The following is a 23,267-nucleotide window of genomic DNA, read 5'->3' as shown; positions in this document are numbered from 1 at the left end:
GTTGATAGCAGTGGGACCGGGAAAAGTACTAATCACAGCAAGCCTGACGTGCCGCTCGCTTTGAAATACACCAAGAAGTCCCTTGACTTCTGTGAGGGAGGAATGGGCCTCAGGTCAGCAATTCTTATCCTTGCCTTTATTTATCTGTATTTTCGACCTTCACATTGCTGTTAGAGTGACACGTTGTTTATTCACATGTTGCAGTGTCGCCGAGAGGTGTTTTTACAGCAGAACTTGGCCAAAGTCAGCTGCTGGTCCAGCAGCATTTCAAGGCTTAGCGGGACAAGGTCACAAATTCTTTCTCCTGGATATTTAAGTGTGCTTAGCAGAGAGAAAATAAATAAATAAAAATATATTAAAAGCAAACTACTTTTTGCATAGCGCAGCTCTTACGTCTTGTGTACGCAGTTTCTAGCCCAAAGAGAAGCCATGCACATTGATTAGCATACACACAAAAATTAATTTCTTCAGTTGGAAAGTGCACCAGCAACCTCCCTGCTTACACCCAGTGCCTCAGCCATCACAGCCTAGCCTCGATGGACTTGAACAGCTCTTCTTAGGCTAGCAAGCACAAACTCTTTGTTCCTGGAAGTTCATCCGAGAACGCTCGGAGGATGCTTATGCTGTCAGAAATGATTAAGGAAGAAAAACAACAGTATATAGAGGACTAAGACAAAATGACCTCCCAGAAATAGTAGCATAGGAAGGGAAACTGTAGAACTGGCATGAGCAATCACCCTACTGCTTATCTGAAGCAGTTTATTCACTATAAGTCAATTGATTTTCCCAAGGTATTTACTTTTTAAGGCTTCATTTTCTTGCATGTAAGTACATGTGATTTTTAGGATATATGGCATCAAATAACCAACCATGAATCATTATTTTATAATACATTACAGTAACCTGCTGCACAGAGAAGCCACAACGCACACAATACCAACTTGCAAACTACATCTGTTAACCTGACATACAGATGCTGACTGCTTACCTTCTTAGCTGTTAGTTGCCTCACCAAGACTTTTCCTCCCCCTTTTTTTTTCCTCCTTTCAATGACACTCATTAAACCCAAAACCACATTAGATGGCCGAAAACACAAAGCCACACAGTCACGCCAGTACAGGAGGAGCTGAATTCTCTAAGGGAAGGCTATGAAAAGATATTGTTAGTTCTGCCGCAGTAAAACAAACGGTCAGGGAGCTACATCCATTCTCATCTATTGAAGAAGATGAGCTGAAAGTAAGTCACAGAGGAGGTCAACCAAGAGTGCAGTCCCCTACTTACCTTGTGATAATGAACAGTGTGTATGAAAAATATTTAAGAATAAGAGAAAGTTCTATCACCACCATCATTTCTTTTCAAATCCTGCACTGGACTTTCATCTCACACCAATACACATTACACCCAATAAGGCTAATGCATGAGAAGGAAGAATGTGACCCATCAAGCTTTACGGCTCTAAGCTGCCATTTAGTTCTAAATTTCTTTCCTTAAGTGAGAACTGCTGAATACAGCAAGCACTGAGATGTAATATATATTCCATTAAAAGCAGTCCAGAGAATGTCACATTTTTCTTATCATATTACCTCAGTTACTGGCAGAATAGTATAATTACGATTCACATTGAAGTGGCCTACAAAATGAATTTAATCAAATTTTATCATAAAATATGGTCATCTAAAGCATATTCCATTCAATAGCTTGTTCAGTCAAGATACTGTGTAGGGAGGGTACATGCACAGCTAGTAACAAAACAACACTAACTTTTAAGTCAAATATGGCATCAGGATGTTTAAACAGATGTCTAAAGATGCAACGATGTCATTGCTATTGTGCTGGACTCTGTAAATAATTTTGCATGGATAGATGCTGGGTCACTCTCAATCTCACATGCTTAAAATACAAAGACACGGAGAAACCTACTATTTGAGTACTCCTAGCAAGGAATAATTTACTTGGGAAGAAATCCCCTCTCCCTCTCATGTAGCCCAAGTGGCTGGATTCTGTTCTGCAGGACATTGGTGCAAACTCAGTGTAGTCACTGAAAGCACACCAGCTGCTGGAATTGTACGCTATTCTGAGTGAGCTTGTGTCTCCTGATTTAATTATAACTCGATGCCTTGAAGGTGGAACATGTGTGTCATTGATTAGATCTTAGGTAACTGCAAATACAAGGAGACGCTGTGTAAATGTATAAAATTCTCACCACACAGATCATTTGCAAAGAATCACTCATGCTATCTTTGCAAGTGTTCAGATATGAAACTGAATGCGGAAAAGATACAAAAGATACTAGATATGAGAGGTACTAGGTATGAAAGGCATTTATGCAGGAGTTTGTGTCTTACTCTGCACAACTTTGGCAACACAAACTCAGATTTACTGCTCTTCAGTTTGATGGTTTTAAGGTGCGACCAAAGCCCTCACTATCTGGTAACACAAGAAGAGATGGGATAAAAATCCAACAGAGACTTAGAACAGAGGAAAAGAGTTTACAGCACCTGAGGATTCAGGCACAGAGTTTACAACTAATTGCAACATTTTAACTACTTGACTATCCCTACATTTCTATCCCTAGATTTATTTATGAGATTTTTCTTGATTGTAGATTTAAGTCCATGAATTCCTAGGATGCCATTCATTTTTATTTTTTTTTTTAAATCCTTGTCCATCTGTTACTCTCCTGGGGCCCTCATCACATCCCTTGCTGCCTCAAAGCATCTGTCTCCTTTATCTCTTCCGTATGCTAGCTCCATTTGCTCTTTTCCCCTTGTTTTCTTCTGTTATTTTCACTTATTTTTGGTTCCCATCTGCTATGTCTGACCATCTTAGTTTCTTTATTCTCTCTTCATTTCCCACACTCCCATGTGCCACCATCCTGCCTCTGGCAATAACTTCCCTTCCATGTCCACCTTCTACTTCCCTTCCCAGCCTGGCACTACCTCAAGGCCTTTAGTGATGTTATTCCTACCTACACATCTCATCTCTCAAACTCTTGCTTTGCCTCTGTCTCCACTTTTATTTTCTCTGAAACCGTTTAACAAGACCGTAACCATCAACAGTTTCCTTATAACAAATGCTAATTAATTTGCTTGTTCTCAATTTACTCTTGCGTTCTTTTGCTGTCTTTGCCCCTGTGTATTTGGCTGCAGATTATCTCTCTTTTCCACTTTTTCTCATCTTCAACTCTTCTTTCTGTCTCATTACAAAGCATGGCAACTGTTTGGATATCCTCATTCCACATTTTTACAAATACAGTTCCCATTACTAATTTATTTATTTTTACCTGCTTTTAATTCCTGTACAAATGCTTACCTTTGATGAAGTCTTTTAGATCACGTCTTTTAATTGGTTCCCTGGCCGGTCAACTGCCTTCTGCAAAGTCGATCAGACTTTCCTCCAAGAAATCACCTGTGTGTTTTGTTTGTTTGTTTTTGTTTTTTCTTTTCTTTTTCCTACCCCTCCAATCATTACTTAAGAGGATAATCCTCACCTTCACCCATGATTTTCAGAAGAGGTCTTACATGGGTGTGTGTCCTATGTTCTTTTACCTCCTGCATCTCGTTCCCCAGGTAAACACCTCCAGAAATTAGCCTATGTTGACATTAATGATCTAACTCTCTCATGCAGAGCCATACCCTTTCCTCCAGTCTCTATTCTGATCTTTCTGACACAGATTAGCAAGAGATACAGCTATATAGACTTCCCTGATGTATTTTCTTGAATATTGGAAGGGCTCTATCACCTTGCAAATCAACATCCTTCAACTGGACACCATCTTCAACTCTCCTCTTTGTGTGACTTTTGTACTCTAGCTATGCCCTAATTTTGCAAATCAGCTTGAGAGACGACCTCTTCTATTCATCCTCATAGCCCAAACTTGCACATTATGTTTTTTTTCCCAGTTCTTACAGTTCTTAGTGCTTCTCAATTCACAAAGGAATTCAATAATTACGATCTTGTGGTCATGCTAAATAATACAAGATGCGTTTACTGTCAGAAAATCTCTTTAAAATCTTTTGGGTTTTAATCCCTATCTCTATCTAAGGGGTGAAAGAGGCAGGCAGGTGAATGAGGGACAGATTTATACACAGCTAGAGCATGGGACGGGAAGTCTTGTATCCAATCTAGGGAACTGAAATATGGGGGGATGGGATGGGACAAGATGGGAAGGGGAAAGAGCAAAAATTGGGAAGATGTAGAAATAAAGAAATGGACAAAGAATCAAAGAAATGCAAACAAATTTACAAGGACAAGACCAAATGAAGCAAATTATACTCAAAAAAGAGACAAACTAAAAAGATTTGTTCTATACTTAACAATTCAAAGAAAACTGTGGTAAATACTTCAATATTTAAAAGAATATTTAAGTATTACCTAACTACCATTTAGGTAGGTAAGTTCAGTTATAATTTTAGGAAAATAAACGCAACCACTTCATACAATTAAGTGTTAATTAAAATCACCTTGCCCTTGCAGAAGGTATATAAAATATTTCCAATGTCTTCATTAATCTTTATTTTTAAACCATGGAAGGAGCTTGGTTTGAAGACTTGTTCCAGGGTAATGGTGCAGCTCCACAACCATGGCATGATGTCCTGCTGTTGGAGTCTGATTTAGGAGCTGCAAGCATAGCACAGTGCTGGGATCGTGACCAATACCAACGGAAGCACTCTGGTTTCACTGCTCTGTGATAGCACAGCTACTTCATGGTTTTGTTACCTTGCACACAAGTCAGAATAGGCCCTCCACTGTTTTAGGGTTATTTTCCAATGATTTTAGGCTTTAAGCAGCTTGTTAAACATATCAGCTGCTTTAAGTAAAAATAAATGTTTTCACCTCTGAGCTAGGAAAACAGCTTAGAAAAAAATGCTTTGCTTTTTAAAATGTGTATCTTATCTCTAAACAGAATATTTTTCTAGGTTATTCAAAATAAACAAGAAATTCACTATACTTTAACTGACCAGTGGCTTCTAAAGTAAATTAAAAACTACTACAGATTTTTCTGAACAAAAAAAATTACCAGCTTGAAATGATTTCTACACAGCTCTACAGTTCTCAACAGATTAAAAATACACGGAATTTTGAATGTCTAAGCACACTATAATGAAGATAGATGAGTAACCACTGTGATTGTTATCACAAACACTAGAATAAACACAACAAATGCATTGCAGAAAATTAAAATATTATATGCGACATCTTCAAGGTTAATGCAGGACAGTGCATTATCACTGTCCTGATATATTAGTCATTTATCCAGACTAAGATGAGAATAAAATCATAAGTATTGTAAATTATCACAATCGAGCTGCTGAATATATTAGAAGCTAAGCAGAGAAAGGCGCTGAAATAATTTGTCTCGCAGGTGAAATGATGGAAAAGGTAGCAGTGCACAGGACAATGCTATGCATGAAAGAAAGACAAATGGAGAGATTGCCATTTCACCGACTGCTCAGTATACTTTTCTGTCCGGTAGGTTAATAGCCAGGCTGTCTTAACTGTGATAGCCTTGATGACTGTATTGACAAGAAATCATGATTTACAGCAGATCTACTTTTATGAAATGGCTGGATAAGCCCTTCCATTAACAATACTAATCAGATAAAGTATTGCTAATGGATGACCCTGCATCTGGTTAGGATGAACTGTTCTGCTTAGTATGTATATGCTGTAGTTTCCATACAAGATCAAGATGTCACTGCTATAAATTTACACATTATGTTTAGAAAATTGTTTACAATTTATTCTCTACATCTGCTACAACTTCGAAAAAGAGAGCTCTTTCTTTGTTCTTGTCATTAAACCAGATTACTCTCATACAGTGCTGAAGCCTTCAATGACCCAAACAACAAACAAGGGGACAAAGATAGACTAGGAATTAACATATACATTCACTTTTCCCTCCTGGTGCAAACGAGTTACGTTAAAAAAAAAAAAAAAAAAAGCGCGTACTGATGATCACATTTCTAGGTAAAATGTATTCTGAAACTGGGAGTATAATAGCCACTTGACTGATATGCTGCATTAAATGATAGTGCCCAGAGCACCAATCCTTTCATGTAGCTATAAAATATTTAAAGTACATAGTGTTTACAGGCAGTTAACGGATAGTAGTGATAAACCCCTTTCAGAAACAAAACAACTTGTCCTATAAGCTTTAAGGAAATGAGGGAAATCTTAAGAGATGCAGCATCAACAAAGCTTTCATGTCAAGAGATCTCACGCTCATCTCTAAGAATGACATGTGTGCCAAACTGTGCATGAAAACTGTTTTCCTCCAGCCCTGTTTACCACCAGACCAGTGTACGCTATTCACAAAAGTTTTTATAGGATATGTCTTCAGTCAATGAAAATATCCCTTGCTTGCAGCACAGACAACAGAACTTAATTGGCTTTCTCCTCTGTTGCACTGTAATTTGCAAAATGAGAGCAAACGACCACAAATTTTGAACAGTAACGTTTTACATTCACCTTATAGACTCAGTGGAAAGACAACTATGGTCTGAACATCAACTAGAAATTGGGACAGAGGTCCTGAGTTTTTCTTGATCCTTCCAACTTTAATATTTGTTTTATGGGAGACTGTTTCTCTCCCTGCCAATTGTGGCTGGCTTTCATTGAGGAACAAAAACAAAACAAAACAAAAAAAAACATATCCTTCTAATTTGGCCTAGAAAACATTTTTGCTTCAATATTACCACATCTGCAGTAAACATAGAGAGATATGTCTTTGTAAAGGCTAGCACAAAATTTTTCCATCATCTCACAGTTGTAAACTGTTAAAAAAAAAAAACAACTGTCCAATTCATCCAATTTTAACATACTGTTTTCTCTCCTAACTTTTCTTCATTTTTCCCTACATCAAAGTCATTTGCTACTCTACTAGGTCAAATAGCATGGTATTTATATCCTCTTGAAAAGCTAAGCAACAGAGTAAAGGGCTCTGAGAAAAGCTTAATACAGTTCCTAAATTCCTATGGTTGATGAGAAGCTCATCATGAACCAGAAATATGCACTTGCAGCCCAGAAAGCCAAACCTATCCTGGGCTGCATCATAAGAAGCGTGGCCAGCAGGTCGAGGGAGGTGATTCTCCCCCCCTCTGCTCTGCTCTCGAGATCCCACCTGGAGGCCTACATTCAGCTCTGGGGTCTCCAGCATAAGAAGGAGGTGGGGCTGTTAGAAGAAGTCCAGAGGAGGGCCACAAAGATGATTAGAAGGCTGGAGCACCTCTCCTATGAAGACAGGCTGAGGGAGTTGGGGTTGTTGAGCCTGGAGAAGAGAAGGCTCTGGTGAGACCTTACAGTGGCCTTCCAGTGCCTAAAGGGGGCCTACAGGAAAGGTGGGGAGGGACTCTGTGTCAGGGAGTGAAGATTCAGATTATTAGGTATATTTAGATTAGATATAAGGAAGAAATTCTTTACTTTTAGGGTGGTGAGGCACTAGAACATGTTGCCCTGAGAAGCTGTGGATGCCCCATCCCTGAAAATATTCGAGGACAAGTTTGATGAGGCTTTGGGCAACCTGGCCCACAGGAGGTGTCCCCACTGATGGTGGGGATGCTGGAATTAGATTACCTTCAAGTCCCCTTCCAATCCAATCCATTCTATAATTCTACACCTAAAAAAAAAAATCCCCAGTTTAGATTTTCTTATCCTTAAGGTCCTTGGACACAGAGCGAGGGGTTTGTTAGACCAAAAGGTCCCCTGCAGCCACAGCTCTCGTTCGTTAGGTAGACCTGTGATGCTTAATGCACTTCCATTTACTGCCATGGAAGAACATAAACTATGCCTTTGATATTAAGAACTTGAGCTACATGGGCTGAGAAGCAAATGGGTATTTAGAAAAATATGAGTAATATCCAAACATGTTTTATTTTGCATCTAAAAAGTTCTGGAACTTAAGTTACTTATATGCAGCACTACTAACAGCAGTGAATGCTGTAAGGCTAACTCATTGCACACACTTGCTGCCTACCCACATAACATATAAAGAAATGAAGACTGGCAATATCAACTTCCATATCAAGTTATGGATAATCACTCAGTGAAAAAGCACAAGGAGACAATCCTTTCAAAGTTGCTTTTGGCAACACAGAAGTCTAAACTTTCACTTTCAATCAAAACATTTATTTATTTATTTTTAATTTTTCAAGAGGTGAACTTTCCAATCCCCCCCCCCAAAAAAAAATAAAAAAAAAAACAAACACAAAAACAAACTGTGCAAAACCCTGTGCAAGATATCATTTATTTATTTATGAGTTACAAGAAGGTTTGGAGGCCCTTTCATCTTTAAAGCTTTGCTCTAAGTATTGCCATGCCCCATGTAATTTCGACACGACCTATTGCCACACAGAAACAATGCCTGGGGTTGTCTCTATCCTTTTGCCAAACTGTGCAGTCATCCACCTGTGGATGGAAACAGATGGCAGATACTAACAACTGTAAGTAAACTCTTGTATCTCTTCTCTGTTCATCTTCTTTTTTAATTCCCTAAGTACTACCCCCTGCCCTGCATTAAAAAAAAAAAAAAATAAATCTCAGAATGAGTATCAGTGTCTAAATACTCAGCTTTGAGTCTTAAAGAATCTAGTACTACAGGATAATGTCAGGAAGTACAATTTACAAGTCTTCAACCAACATGGTTTGGTTGGCCTCTTTAAGGCCTGGCACAGATCCACACAGTGCAACAATTTCCCCTTAACTTGCTCTGGTAAATTGCTCCAGTAGCTTCCTGCAGCCCCACTGCACAATGGGAGTTTGAATAAAGCAAGAAAGAAGACAGTGTGGGTCAAAGGAGAAATTTAGCTACCAATTCCTATGCTTTTCAGTATTTTTCTTTCCTAAAATACATAAATATAATAAAATATATATATGTATATAATATATATTTATTAATATGCATTACAAATTAAATTCTATAAATTGCATATATCAAAAATATGTAAAACAAAGCAATTGAGCCTGTAAAAATAAACAACATTTCTCTTATGATTTTATGAACAGCATCAAAAGGCACAGACGAGGGGGAAGAAAGCCGAAGGGCAGCTGCGGCTCGGTGGCAGCTCAGCTCCTGGGGGAACCACACTGCAGAGGTGCCTGGGGATGGAGCCAAGCAGACATTGTAGAGGGTGATGAAAGGACTTTGCTTCAACACACAGTGGCTACTGCTGTTACTCTTCCATGAATGCACTCCAACTCTGGAGTTGTGCTTGTGGGAGAGTTCTTTTATTTCTGGGTGTTTTGGGGTCTTAATGACACTCTGTATATGCTTTTGCAGTAGACAACAAGGTATATGGTTGCAGAAGTGCCTCTCACATCCCATGGGTAGCTTTTGGCCATTGCTTAAAGGCAGGTGCTCTGTTCAAGGAGTTGGGAGCGGCATTTCTTCCAATAAACTCAAAGGTGTAAATTGCCAGGCATCCCTGCAGCTATTCTTGCCAGTAAGACAGCACCACGGTGTAAGCAAGCTGCTGCTTGGTCCGTGGATTAACTGTGAGAAATTCTCAGCATAGTTAGTGCTGCTCTCCCGGCTTCATCAGCACGTACCCCAGAGGTCGATCACCAGGCTGAAATGCAACAGTTGCCTCATACAGCACAGCGTAAGAAAAGGGTAGGTTTTCACAAAGGATCTCATCTATCCACTTCATTTCAGGGTGGAGTTTAATTCGTTTCTCAGTCATCCTTTTATTTTAGACCTGTTTGCTGTGTTAGCAATTGCAAGGTGCCTTAAAGTTGTGATTTTTCCCACCGCCTCAGAAAAAAAGAGGTGGTGGTAGTGGTGTCAGAGGGTGAAAGGATCTTTAGGAGAAGGGGATAGTTTGATGTTTTGCTTTGAGGCTGGCAACTTACTTGGACAACTTAGTGGCTTCAGGCAACATCACAAAATAAAACTGCATGGCCGCAGATGAAGGAAAGGAAGAAGGTCATAAATATCATAGCAGTGCTCCAGTAAAACACAGTACAATTAACATTGTGAGTTGCAGCTTTCCTACCTGTATTAAGCACAGGCTGGCAACAAATATAAGACTCCATCACCTGAAATAGAAGAACGCTTTTCTGCTCAAGACTGCTGCCGAAGGCTACCGTCAGACATGAGCATGTTTCATGGAGATGACAGTTACTTTGAGGGGAACAAAGTCTGTGCTGACATCCACCCCAGGCAACCTTACCTAAATTATGCACTGAAATCAGTAACAGCAACCTCCTATTTATGCAGTCCATGCTAAAAATGAAAAAAACAAAAACAACCACAAAGAAAAAACCCCACCGCCAACAGCAAAAAACACAAACAACAACAACAACCACTAATGCTACATCCCCTAAAATACTCCCTTCTATAAGAAGGGAGCCCAATTCCAACTTAACCTCTTTGTAGGGGTCTCCTTTTCCCACAAACCTGAAAACAAAAATACCACTCTTGTATATGTAAAATAAAGAACTCAGATGTAAGTGTATATGAACGAGCTCTGACCTTTCCTTCTGGCTTGCCCATATTACAAATACAATGACATCTGCTGAAGGTCAGAGGTCTGGGGTACATAAATTCTGTGCCTGTAGTACATGCTTTCCAAAGGCAGACTGCACTGTCATGGATAATTATGACATCTAATGTAGATACGTCTCAGTTTCATTTACAGTAGTCTCTCCCTTTTTGTTTTTTTTTGGAGGAGTTGGGAGAGTAAATGGAAATAAGCCTTCATCTAGACCTGTAAGACATCTTTGTTATAAGGGAAGATCTCTTTGGCAAGACTGATCATTTAAAATTAAGTGAAAAACATGATTTTTCCAAATTAATCTAGTTTTTCATTTGCATTTAAATTTGCAGTATATCAGATAATTGTACGAGTGGTCTACGAAAGCTCCACTGATGTTTCAACATAAAAGCTCTCATTAGGAGAGGTTTTGACCATAACAAATGAAGAGCTATATTCCAGCTACGACCCATGTGATCCATTAGTAGGGTGGGGGGCGGGTAGAGGAAGAAAGCATCAAGCACAGAGAGATATGCTGCTAACTCAGCCTTGCTGGTTTTCTGAAAACAGGAGAATAAATTTTCAGGTCAGTGAATTTTTCAACCTTTTTTTTTTTTTTTTTTTTTTAAATTCACAGATCCCTAAATATTTTTCCATGGAGATGCTGACTTCTGAATAGCAAAATTGAGCCCAAGGCAAAGTGCTTGCTTTTCATCTTTATCTGCCACCATTTTCTGAGATGCAGTTCACAGACCATCGGCTGAAAACCATTTCTTGAAGATATTTCTTTGTCTCAATTTAGCTGTTTTGCTTAGGATATTGCTATCCTACCTTCCCCTGAAGGAAGGAAGAGAAAAGGAGACAGTATCTATGATATGTGGACAAGATTTTTTTTTGAACTGAAATTACAGACACTTATGTTTTTCAGTCCCACCTTTCTAGACATGTTTAGGTTAAAATTGCATTGCAATCCCTCTTTCTGTAGCTCATCAGCATTCAATTAGACAGGGTGCCTGGTATCATCATCAACCTGATACTTTCCTAGGCCATGGTTTTAGAGCTATTTAGACATTACTTTGTTCAATTAGACTCAGGCTTTTAGGTGTCTCAGTTGCATTTGAAAAATATGACTTGGCTGTCTACAACCCTTACACAACAGAGCACCAAGAGCAGCCGCATCTGTCTAGAACTGGTTTTCAGCACGTAAGATCTGTCTATCTAAGTGATGTATCTACAGGTGTATACTTGCTGTCCTGGAGAAGTCCTATACATTTGCCTAAGAATCACAAGATCCAGGAAAAAATGACACAAGCTTTTCTTTCTTTTTTTTTTTTCTTCTTCTTCTTCTTCTTCTTCTTCTTTCCTCCTGCTCTCCTCCAGTTATCTGTAGAATCCTTTTCTTCCTGGGTTTAACTGGTGTAAGAGAAGGGTCCTTTGCTCCGATACAGGCATCCACTACATACAGCCATCTCCACATTCCCTTCAGGAGTATCTCATACATCCATCTAGCTACAGATAAGATTCACCCAAAAGGCCTGGCCCAGCGCAGCCCAGCGTTTCATGGCCTAAATGAAGTCTTCTATGTGACCAAAACCCCTGCCAAGCACAAATTTGGAAACAAGAGCATCTTTCCACCCACTGATCATTTAATCCCCTAAAGCACTATTTTCAATTCATGTTTTGTATATATGCTGCTTTTGAAGCTCTCTCTGCTCATTATAGAGTGCCCTAAGTACAGGCCTTGAAACAGACGCTGATTTTAACAGGGTTCTTTTCTTCCCCAATTTCTTTCTAAGTTTTACCTAGAGGTTTAAGCACTAAGCTTCAACAGTAACTCTGGTGTTTGGCAATGCCTCATCATGGTTTCTGGTGACATACCATGGAAAAAGCAATGCAGCCACCATTCACAGTCTGAGGCCTACTTTAGATGATTACACAGGCTCCTCTTGATAACGGCATCCCCACCACTTTGTAATTTATACAGGAGATAATGATTTAAAAAAAAAAAAAAAAATAAAGACTAGTTTCCATGTAGAGATTTTGCGATTTGATAAAAAAACATTACAAAACCTTGATAGAATCATCAGAAAAAAAAAAAAAAAAAAAAAAAAAAAAAAAGAATTGTAACAAATGTATATGGCACAGACAAAATTAATCCAGGTTTCTTTCACAGTGCTTTGGAATCTCTACTACAGTGTCTTCTCCCCCACTGCCACACTGGAGAAATCCCTTTCTTCATGAAAATTATCATCAAGGGAATGATTTCCCAGAGAAGTCTGCCTCAACTTCAAGATTTATTGATAGGATCAAAGATGGATCAAAAAAGGGGGAGGGGAAGTAACGAACACATCAGAAAATTTTCATGCCTCTATTTTTTCAAATGCTCAACAAAAATTTGTATTATAACCTCTGAATAACTGAGTAACATTGAGGCTGAGGCAACACCTCTGACCTGTAATTGGGAGCAACTGTGTTTTCAGAGAGATCCAGATCAAATATGTGAAATATAATCCAACATCAGGTATCACCAAAAGTCCTCTCCCTTAAATATAAGAATTACATGAGGAATAAAAGATGGACAGTAGGGACTTGAACACCTTCCCTCCCCCAAACAAGTGGTGCACATAATGTGCTGACAGATCTAATGTCCATACCTGTTTTACCAAAAATCTGCAAAACACACCACTTCAGTTCGAACTTGATTTTTAAAAGGTAGGAACCATTGGTCCAGAATGGCCTGAAGAAATAATGGACTACTACAGAAAAATCCTTACATTTGCTCAAGCTGAGAACTTTGCAGACTCCTTTCCCAGGACCCAAGAGCCCCTGTACCCATTCACTGTACAGGGGCACCTCCGACTAATGCCTGGAGGTGCCTTTCCACAGGGCTCCTTCATGTGGGTCCCGGTTATCCACAACCCAGCCAGGCTCCAGCAACGTTTTGTGGCTTCAAGTGCCAAACACAGATGGGTCACACGAAACCTGTGCCACAGACCGTGAGCGCACCTCGTCCTCAGCTCTTGTGATGGCTATCAACTTCTTTTTCCACCCTGAGAGACACCAGGAGCCTCTTTTCCTAGTTAACCTTGCAAGGTTAGTTCACTACAATGCAAGCAAGCCCAGCGTACGTTACTGCTCAGACCTCAAAATGAAAAGCTCATTTGTTTGCTAACACACACAGGACTGCTGGCTCAGGAGTAGCTGTGGTTGCATTTCCAATGTTGTCGAGACAAAGCTGTTTGATGGCTGTTTCTGCTCATCCCAGAAGGTACACAAACACTCAGAAAGCAGCTAGTCTGTGCAGGCCAACTGTCTGCACTTGACAGACTTATCACACTGGGCAGCTTAGATTTAAAAAAAAAAAAAAGAAATAAAAAAAGAGAAGCATCTATTCTCTCTTGCTGACAATGTGACCAAAAGCAGTATGACTGCACGCTGCCTGCCTCTGCCTTGCCTATCAACAGTGCTGTAAGAGCCTATAAATACAGCAGAGACGCATACTTGCGGTGCGGAGCCCACTCAGGCTTTCATCCCATTCTCTGGCCTCAGCACCAGATGCCAGACGGTTCTGCGGGGCTGCAGGGGCGCTCCTGGGCTTTTGTCGAGGACTGGGGTAACATGGCAGCATCATTTGTTTCGGAAACAAAACAATACTGAAAGCTTCAGCTGTACAAGTAGGAACCAAATGGCATCTTTTAATCTCAAGGACCTGCTATCTCTATGTATCAGTCTCCCATGGCACGTTTCTTTTGCTGTTTATGTACCACGACAAACTCCCCGAGTAAGCTACCTATCTTAAAATAAAATAATAACGTTAAAAACAGTATCCTAAACTCAGGGACACAGAATACTGCCCTATTCCACCCTTCAGTTAACAGCAATGTCAAGGGCAGCTAAGAAACCTTCCCTAAAGATGGGAACAACCAGGAACAACCATCCCAAACCCCTCCGCTCCCAGCACAGTACAGCAAGATAAACTCCACATCTAATAGCCTGAGACAGACATTAGGAAGGAACTAGTCATTTACTGAGGAGATGGTAATGAAAGCCATGTCTCGGCAGGCTTGGTGGCAATGAGGTATGAGACAAGATTCCAGCTCCAGGGCTAGAGAAACACCTTCAAATGGCTTAAATTTTCTTCCTAAATCCCGTTATTTTCTAATTCCTGTTCAATTTCCACAGTGAGCCCCTTTCCTTGGGCTTCCCTTGGGACAGTAGGACTATATTTCCACTTTTCAGGAGTAACGCTGCTCTCCCGGATTTCAGTGACTGCTTAGCTTCAAAAACAGAACACGCCTGGTTCATTAGACTACTTAATGGCATTCCTTTTGGCACTAGTCTTAAAGCACTTAATGCATTTAAAACTTTTCTTATTTATTTAAATATAGAGCCAGCATAACCAAGCAGTCAGAATGGATTTGCTAATAACTGGCAAGGACATCCACCACGGAAGGAGGCAGGCACCTTTTAAAGACAGCTTGCCTTGTTCATGTTTCACCTGAATTATCATACAGCATCATCCATAACCACACAGCAAACATATCTCAAACAATATCATAGCAAAACAGCAACACTGTTTTTTGTTTGTTTTTTTTTCCTTCATCAACATAATGAAACTAATCTCTTGTGTGGACTTTGTGGAAGCAAATAAGAAACAAGATGCCACTGATGCCAAGGGTAAATCTGGATGGGAAGAGTAAGAAACTACCAATGGGGACACAATCAGCACAAAGTCTTTAACAGAGTACTCATGTCTGGAGAGGGGTGGGTTGATAATCAAGGAACAAACAGCTTTCTTTCTAATTCTGAATTTCTAGCATCCATTCAGGCAAGAACAATGCAAGATGCCAGTAGTGCGAGCTATTTCACATAGATAAGCAACTCTGTAAGGAAGCAAAAGGTGCTAAATGATACTCAAGGGAGAAGCAACAGCAGCTGAGAAAGACTTAGACAAGCAATATGAATTTGGGAGAAAAGACTGGGAAAATGCATGTTACAAGACAAATAAAGATTTAAAATATTCTTACTATAAAAGTTACTACAGATATTGTTAATAAACCCCCATAATATTTCTAGGCAATTTGATCTTTAAGTGTAATTCATTGCTGGATCACACTGAAGCTGAAGAATTCTTGAGTTCAGGCTAGATAAAACAGACAGGGCTCAGAGATTTGATGAAGGTGAGAGAGGCATGGGGCAAGACAGAGGGACAAAACCAGCCAAGCCTGTAAAAACATTCAGACCTCCTAAACACAGGAATTGAAGTTGGTATTGTGAGATTTCTGATACATTCAATGGCTAGTCTTCTACGCGTATGGCTTCTCTCTGTTTTAGAACTATTACTGTTTCTTGAAATTAGAAATAACAAAAACGTATGGAAGTGTTAAGTAAAAATGACTTTATAAAAAATGTTTTTAAAAGTTCCATAAGAAGTAAGTTTATGTACTTTAGAGAAAATATGCTGCATCTTCTCATTTGATTTACCTTTGTCTTAAAAATCCAGAAGGGATAAGAATCCATAAACATTTCAAGTGTGGTGCTGTAGAAAACAAAGCAACATTTATTTGTGATAAATAAATATATTCCTGCTTTGGGTTAAAATACAAACAGCACTGACAAAAATCTGTAGTTGCCTAAAAGTATCAGGTGTGATGCCATCTGAAAGTAGTGTCAATATTTGATAGGAGATCAAAGATTGTTTTGCAAGTTTGATTTATTTGCAGGAGAAGCAACTTCTGGTTTTGGATGTCTATGTATATCCTGTAAATCCAAAGACATAATTCCACAGAACAAATCCATAATGTGCCACAAGTGGAATATTACACACAGCTCTTATCTCTATAGATTTTTTCTTCCCCTAATATGAAATGCCTATGCATATGCAAAGAGAGCTAAATAAATGATATAGAAATTGGAGTATACAATCCTGAAGATGGAGGTAGAAAAAGTAAGCTAAACTTATATAATTGAGAAAAGAGGATTGAACAGAATATGATCATAGTCTATAAATATCTTACAGGTAACAATATAGATGAAAGAAATGAAAGAAGAGAATTATTTAGAGTCCTGGTAGAGGATAAGATGAGAAGTAATTTCCTTTAGCTAAAAAAGGAAAAACTCAAAGAATGTAGGCCAAACATTTGCAAACTCCAGCACCCCATAGCTGTATGCATGGGACTGCATTTTAATCAAGGTGGAGCTATTTTATGTACGTGGCTATTCCAAGCAGAACAGACAAGCCTCATGCCTAGAAGGGTGCAGTCATTTAGATGGTCAACAACCATCAGAATGGTTTTGTGGGTTTTTTTTTGGCACTATATGGGGGACCCAATAGCAGAGATGAATTCAAAGAGATACTAACATTCAATAGGGTTTTAATATTAGAAATACTTATTTTGACAGGCCTTCTATTTTCCTTTCATTTTTTTTTGGAAGCAGGTTGTTAATACTAATCACAGCCATTATAAATTGCATTAACCTGGCAACTACCCCATCAGCAGCAGTTAAAGATGAACATACAGCAAACGCCTTGGATGTTTCTCAGACAGCAAGAGAAGACCTGCTCTCAATCCAACTTCTCCAATTTTCAAATAACTTCAATATGTGCTCATAACAAACAAACTGGAATATGGAATTAGACAATTACCTCAAAGATTGAAATGAACAAAGTTTGAGTCTACAAATTCATAGACTCCTGCTGCTCTGTTGAACGTAAGAAGACAAGAAGTTGGCTTTAAGATTGATGTGAGATCCAGAAAGTTGCCGATCTGCTTCTTATGTTGCTATACAACAGCACAGATTGAGGAACTAAATTGAGGGATTCTTTTACTGGGCACTGTGCAAGCAGTGTAGCCACGACCATGCAGATGTAAAGAGAACCTGCAAAGCCAGGTTTGGATCCTGGCAAAAGCTCAAGCTCTTCCCTGGTTTTGGGGCTACCTTGCTTTAACTACAGGAGGTAAACTGCTTGACACTTCTAAATGTGTGTGGTGATGCTCTGGAGTGGACTGCCGGCAGCCAAATACTGATGTATCTGCCTGGACTTATGTTCATGGGTCAGACAGCTTTGGGAAATACTCCCCCCTTGCATCAGAAATGCAATATTCATAACCAGATATAACTGTCCACCAAATTCTTGAAACAACAGCATTTTACATTGGATCAAACACTTGTATGCTGTTGAGCGGGTTTCTGATAATCCAACTGTTTTACAATGGCTTTAGAAAGTGGCAAGCATTTCATACTTAATGACACTGCTGCACACATCTTGGGAACATTTTGTTACTCGATTGCCAGCTCTCATGAAAGTTTACACAAGCAATGGAAGAAGAATACATCCCTTTGCCCTGTAAACATGGACATTTCAGACATTTCATCTATAATGGAAATGCCACAGGCTCAAGAAATGTAATCCACTGCAATTCCTTTATTGGCAAAACTTTTACAATACTATTTCAGTACAAACACACCCAAGATGCACAATCATTTGCTCAGAAGAGAAACAAAACAGTAGTTGAAAGTGTGAATAGAGCTACAGATTGACCCTCCCTGCAACAGTTATTATTTTTATGGTTACATCACAAACTTGCATCTACAGTACTGTTACAGCACATTAAACACCAGTGTTTACTAGGGAGGACTGGTCAACACCCGACCAAAGCCTACTTGTCCTGTCCCATCCTAATAGGAGTCCCCTGCAAACACAGACATGCCAACGTGCACAACCCTGCACAGAGGTTTCAGATGCATGGATTCTATCCAAGACCGTCTGCTCAAGTGCCACTGCAGAACCTTCCTGTGGCATTGATTCCCATTTTAGATGGCAACAAAGTACCAGGGCTGAGAGAGTTTTGAATAGGGGAGAAGAAAATCTAGCCTAGAATATGATCTTTTAGGTATTTCACTACTTAATGTTCCAAGTAGGTTAAACGAAGATGCACAGGTTTTGGAAGTGAAGCAAATATTAAAGGTACTGAAGTGAAGTGGTAGTGGACAAAATATAATAGGTAGGTATAGTGTTCCTCTATTAGCCACTGAACCTTTCTGGTGTCATTAAAAATAACACCTTCTCCAGAGATGTTGGGAAAAAAAAAGATGTACATACCAAGGTAAGCACTTCCTACATGTGTAACATTCCAAATACATTGCAAAGATTTCCACTCTCCCCTTCTAATGTCATGGACATACCACTCTCACTCTTGCTTTCCACTGGCCAAAGTATCTTTGCAATCCCGTTTCTTTCTTCTTCTACTCCATCAGAAGGTGCTGTCTTCCAAGCTCATAACTCACAGGACCTTCTGGAGAGGGGAGGAAAAGTCAGTAGAAACAAATGGGAGAAGAAGACAGAGCCTGTGAAAACACAGGTACCACTGGGCTTATTCAGATGTAAGCTGGAGCAATGTTACACAACCTCCACAATGAGATGCCTTCTGGTAACCCAAGTCAGCAGAAATTGCTGGTAACATCTTTGTGCTGTCAGGGAGATGTGTATTCCTGGGGTGTAGGAACACAGAAGCTCCCAGGACCCCTTTGGGATTAGCCAGGAACCTGTTCAATCAGAATAACCAAGGAGAAGTTCTGTAAGGGCCCTTCTGTAAGGCTGTCTCCTCTTCATCCCCTTGCTTGGATTTTACAATAGGACTGTCTTTTATCGTGTTTGATCTTCTGCGTGCATGGTAAAACTCAAGACACTCTTTACAGTCTATCCCAAAGAAGTGAGGCAGCTGGTAAAGAGAACACATTAAAATAGCCAGCACAGTTTGCAAAAAAAAAACAACCAGGTAAACTGTATTAAAATATAGCTCCAGTTATACATCTACAAATGTCACTGGCTACGAATGCAGATTGATGGCACTCCAGACTGCCAAAAAAACAAACAAAAACAGAAGATATTTTTGGCTGGGAATTCCCTTTAATACCATTCTCATCACAGTCACTGTGTGTATGTATACAAGCTACAGAGAGGCACACAAATTAGGTGCTCAGTGCTTATGCAAAGCTACTGACTTTGACTAAGTATTAATTGAACAATATTATTAAGTTTAAATTAATATAGATTAACTCAAAACTTTGTTGATTAAACATCATAAATTAAAGAGATTTATCTGAATAAACACAGTTCAATAAGTCCTTGTTATGAATGGGAACTGTGAAGGCAGGAGTCTGTTACATACAGCAATTATTCAATGCTGCAGACACAAAAGCTAGTCTCACAACATGAGCTATAAAACCATTTTTGTTTATTACTACGGCATACCCACTTGACATCTACACTAATAAATGGTTCTCAATGAAAAGCATGCGAGTACACACCATTTTCTCTGGCTTTCCCCAGAGTATGGAGGATCATTAGACAGATCATCAGCTTTCCGCAAGATGCGTCTGTGTAGTTTTCAATTTTTGACTAATAGTCTCCTGAAATACAGTTTGCAACAGAAAAGATGCTCATCCAAAGTCGTCACTAGTCTCAGTCTTTGAGAACGTGGCAAGAATTTGCCCTCAGCTTTAGACAAATTTGCAGATTCAAACTAGTTTTATTCTGTGGATATTCTCCCCCCTTGTGCTAACCCCTCACACTGTATTTGCCATTAAGAAAACAGAAGTAGCAATCTATAACTACTTTTGAACACAGTAACTGAACCATTTCGATGGCTATTCTCAGCAGTAGAATTTTCTCAGAAAGCGCAAATTCATTTTCTTTTAAATATATGAACAAGTTTTATATGATTTGCCAAGATTTCATAAACAAAAACATGAAAGATACTCAACACAGTAGAAACATGATAGTTTTCTTCAGAAAGATGCCAGCTATGGCTTGAAGTTGCAGTTAAGTTTTTAAAATGAGTAAAAAAAATAATGTCTGAAATTAACATAGCCAAAAAGTAAAATCTATTCATTTCCACAAAAGATGATCTCCCAGCATAAAAATGTATACATACAAAATATCTAAACTGCATTAGTGCATAGGGACTAGAAATGAAATGCATTTGAAGATATTTTATGCTTGCCTAGTATATTTTAAGGATATTATTTAGAAATACATTTCTTTATCTTGCAACTCAGTCTTACTCTCATTGAGCGCATCAGATTTTGATGCATTCTTAAGTAAAATCTCGGAGGCATACAGAGCGAAAATGAAGGTGACATTTTATTAGTAACCATAGGCAACCCCAGTTCTGGCTATTTTCTTTATTATTTATCTCCCTATACATACATATATACATGATCTGCTGCTTTTAACTTTATTGACTAATAATAATATTCACTGGAGATTGGGTCTTTCCTGTCTACTGATGGGAAAGTGGAAAGGTCACAAGGTAAAAGAAAACTCCATTTTCATAGGCACTTTAATGCATTGCTCCTAAGGGAATTTTTAGAAAGGTTTAGATATTTATGGGTGGGCCCTTTACCACTGGAGACAACTAAAAGCCTATCCATCTGTGCACAATCCAATGTAATAAAAGCATGGTAGAACAGATAGTCTCTGTACACTTTCTTTGTAAAATCATGCTTGTGCTTTACTGCCAGTTCCACAGTAATTCTCCACACCCACTCAAAGTAAAATAAGGGTTGTTTCCTAATGGGGCCTACAACAGGCAAGCAAAGGTCACAGTGCTGTGAGATTTTCTTTTAGATAAGGAACAGGATTAGACATGAGTAGGTCACAGTGAGCAGATAACCCTAAAATGATACTCAGGGATGACAAGGCAAAGCCCAGGCTCCAAATCATGTGTCAGTGATCTCTTTCCAGCAAGTCTGGGGTCAAGGAAGTGGCTACCAACAAAATTTGTGAACACACACACATATATATATATATACACACACACACACACACACAGGTTAAGGCTACTTTCTTCACAAGAAAGCTAGTATGAGAAAATCAGAATACAAAGGTTACCTAAATGGCCTTAACTCTGCCTTTTCTCATCCTTTCATTGAAACTGAAAACCAAGAGACCAATAAAAGTGTTTATGAAAAAAAAAAAAAAAAAAAGAAAAAGAACCATCCAACCACATGAAAGCTTGTTCTCACAATTCTCAATTGCAAGGAGACCATATCACCATTGGCTATAAACTACCACTCATCAGCTGACTCTAGCTATGTATGCGATGGTCAACATGAAGCAAAACATTAATTTGTACTCAGGCTCCCACCAATATACAGGCACTTATGGCTCTGTAAGTAAACAGGATGGCATTTTTTGTATGTTGGCCTCCAACAAACCAGAATCACTTCTGACACTGCCTAAAGCATTGAATGAATAAGCCTTAAAACATAACTGCACACTGACAGACACAATCTCTTACAAAAAAATTGCTATGGCATTTAAGGGCCTAGTCAAAGCATGGTCACTGTTTAAAAACATTACCCCTTATCCTATAACTATACTCCCTGGAAAAAACAGTCCTTCCCCAGCTTTCCTGTAGGCCCCCTTTAGGTACTGGAAAGCCACTATCAGGTCTCCCTGGAGCCTTCTCTTCTTCAGGCTGGACAACCCCAACCCACTCAGTCTGTCTTCATAGGAGAGGTGCTCCAGCACACTGATCATATTTGTAGGCCTCCTCTAGACTCATTCAAATACTTCCATGTCCTTCTTGTGCTGGGCACCCCAGAGCTGAACACAGGGCTTCAGGTGAGGGTCTTGTGAGAGCAGAGCAGAGGGGGAGAATCACCTCCCTCGGCCTGCTGGCCACACTGCTTTTGATGCAGCCCAGGATATGGTGGCTTTCTGGGCTGCAAGTTCCCATTGCTGGCTCATGTCGAGCTTCTCATCAACCAACACCCCCAGGCCCTTCTCCTCAGGGCTGCTCTCAATCCTTTCTCCATCCAGCCTGTATTTGTGCTTTGGATTGCCCTGGCCCAGATGCAGGGCCTTATACTTGGCCATGTTGAACCTCATGAGGTTTGCATAGGCCCACCTCTCAGGCCTGCCAAGGTCCTCTTCTTTTCACCTTAAATGTAGAGCGATTCTGACAGGACCCTTGAACGTTGGCCTAACTGCAGTATTCAGTTGACCAAACCCCACAGGATTCGACCCAGCATGAGTAAAGGTGGTAAATTATAACTACATTGAAAAATTCTGAAAATACTTTTTTTTTTTTCCTGCAGTTACTGAATAGGCAGTTAATTCAGGTAAAACATTACATGGAGAGCAATAGGGAAGTATGCTGGGCATGGCTAATACGTCAGGAGAGTGGCAAATATCATCTGTTCACTTAAGTTACAACTGACCAAAAAAAATGAGAAAGCCACCCATAACCAGGAATGAGGTGAAACTAGTCTTTCACTCCTCATCTTTGCTGTTACAGCAATGCTGGTTCAAAGCATAGGAGGAAGAAACGCACCCAGCATGTGATGGTCACAGCAGAAGCCCCCAGGCACAGACACAACTCTGTTGATATTGGAGGTGCTCTACTCAGTCACGGGAAAGTATAGCTTCAGGAGGCTATGCCACCATGGTTTGCACTGAAGGCTTTCATCAGAGACTTATCATTCATGTGCAAACAGAAAACTCAAATATTTCAGCAGTATTTTAAAACACAGGGGCAGCTTCAGGGTATCTTACTTATCCGACACTACAAACACCAAATGGACATTAGACTTCATTACAAGCAAGGTTTAAGAGCTTTTCTGAATTTTATTCAGCTTCCCCCACCCAGTCCACAGCAAACATCGCGGGATGCTCACAATACTTAATTAACAGTGACAGACTTCCTATTACCTACCGGGGATCTCTTTGTACAGTATGAATGCTGATGGGGAAAGGAGGGAGGGGGAAATGAAGTATCTGTCTCT

The 23,267-nt window shown here is 39.6% G+C and overlaps 1 protein-coding gene across 13 annotated transcripts in view; it reads right to left on the bottom strand.

Moving 5' to 3' along the window:
• LOC309874774 (poly(rC)-binding protein 3-like) overlaps nucleotides 1-23,267 on the bottom strand; it is a 424,882-nt gene that overhangs the window by 114,287 nt on the left and 287,328 nt on the right. For 2 of the 13 annotated variants that reach the window (XM_082753322.1, XM_082753321.1), the window contains exon 2: nucleotides 18,660-18,769. The exons of the other annotated variants lie outside the window; for them this stretch is intronic. The gene's annotated coding sequence lies outside the window, so the exon portion shown is untranslated. The remainder of the gene's footprint in view (nucleotides 1-18,659; nucleotides 18,770-23,267) is intronic. 13 annotated transcript variants of the gene reach the window in all.

The sequence above is a fragment of the Aythya marila genome (genome assembly GCF_965140915.1).
Source record: "Aythya marila genome assembly, chromosome: 2".
NCBI classification, from domain to species: Eukaryota; Metazoa; Chordata; class Aves; order Anseriformes; family Anatidae; genus Aythya; species Aythya marila.
The sequence above is the reverse complement of the archived record's forward strand: the minus strand, read 5'-3'. Positions and strand labels throughout refer to the sequence as shown.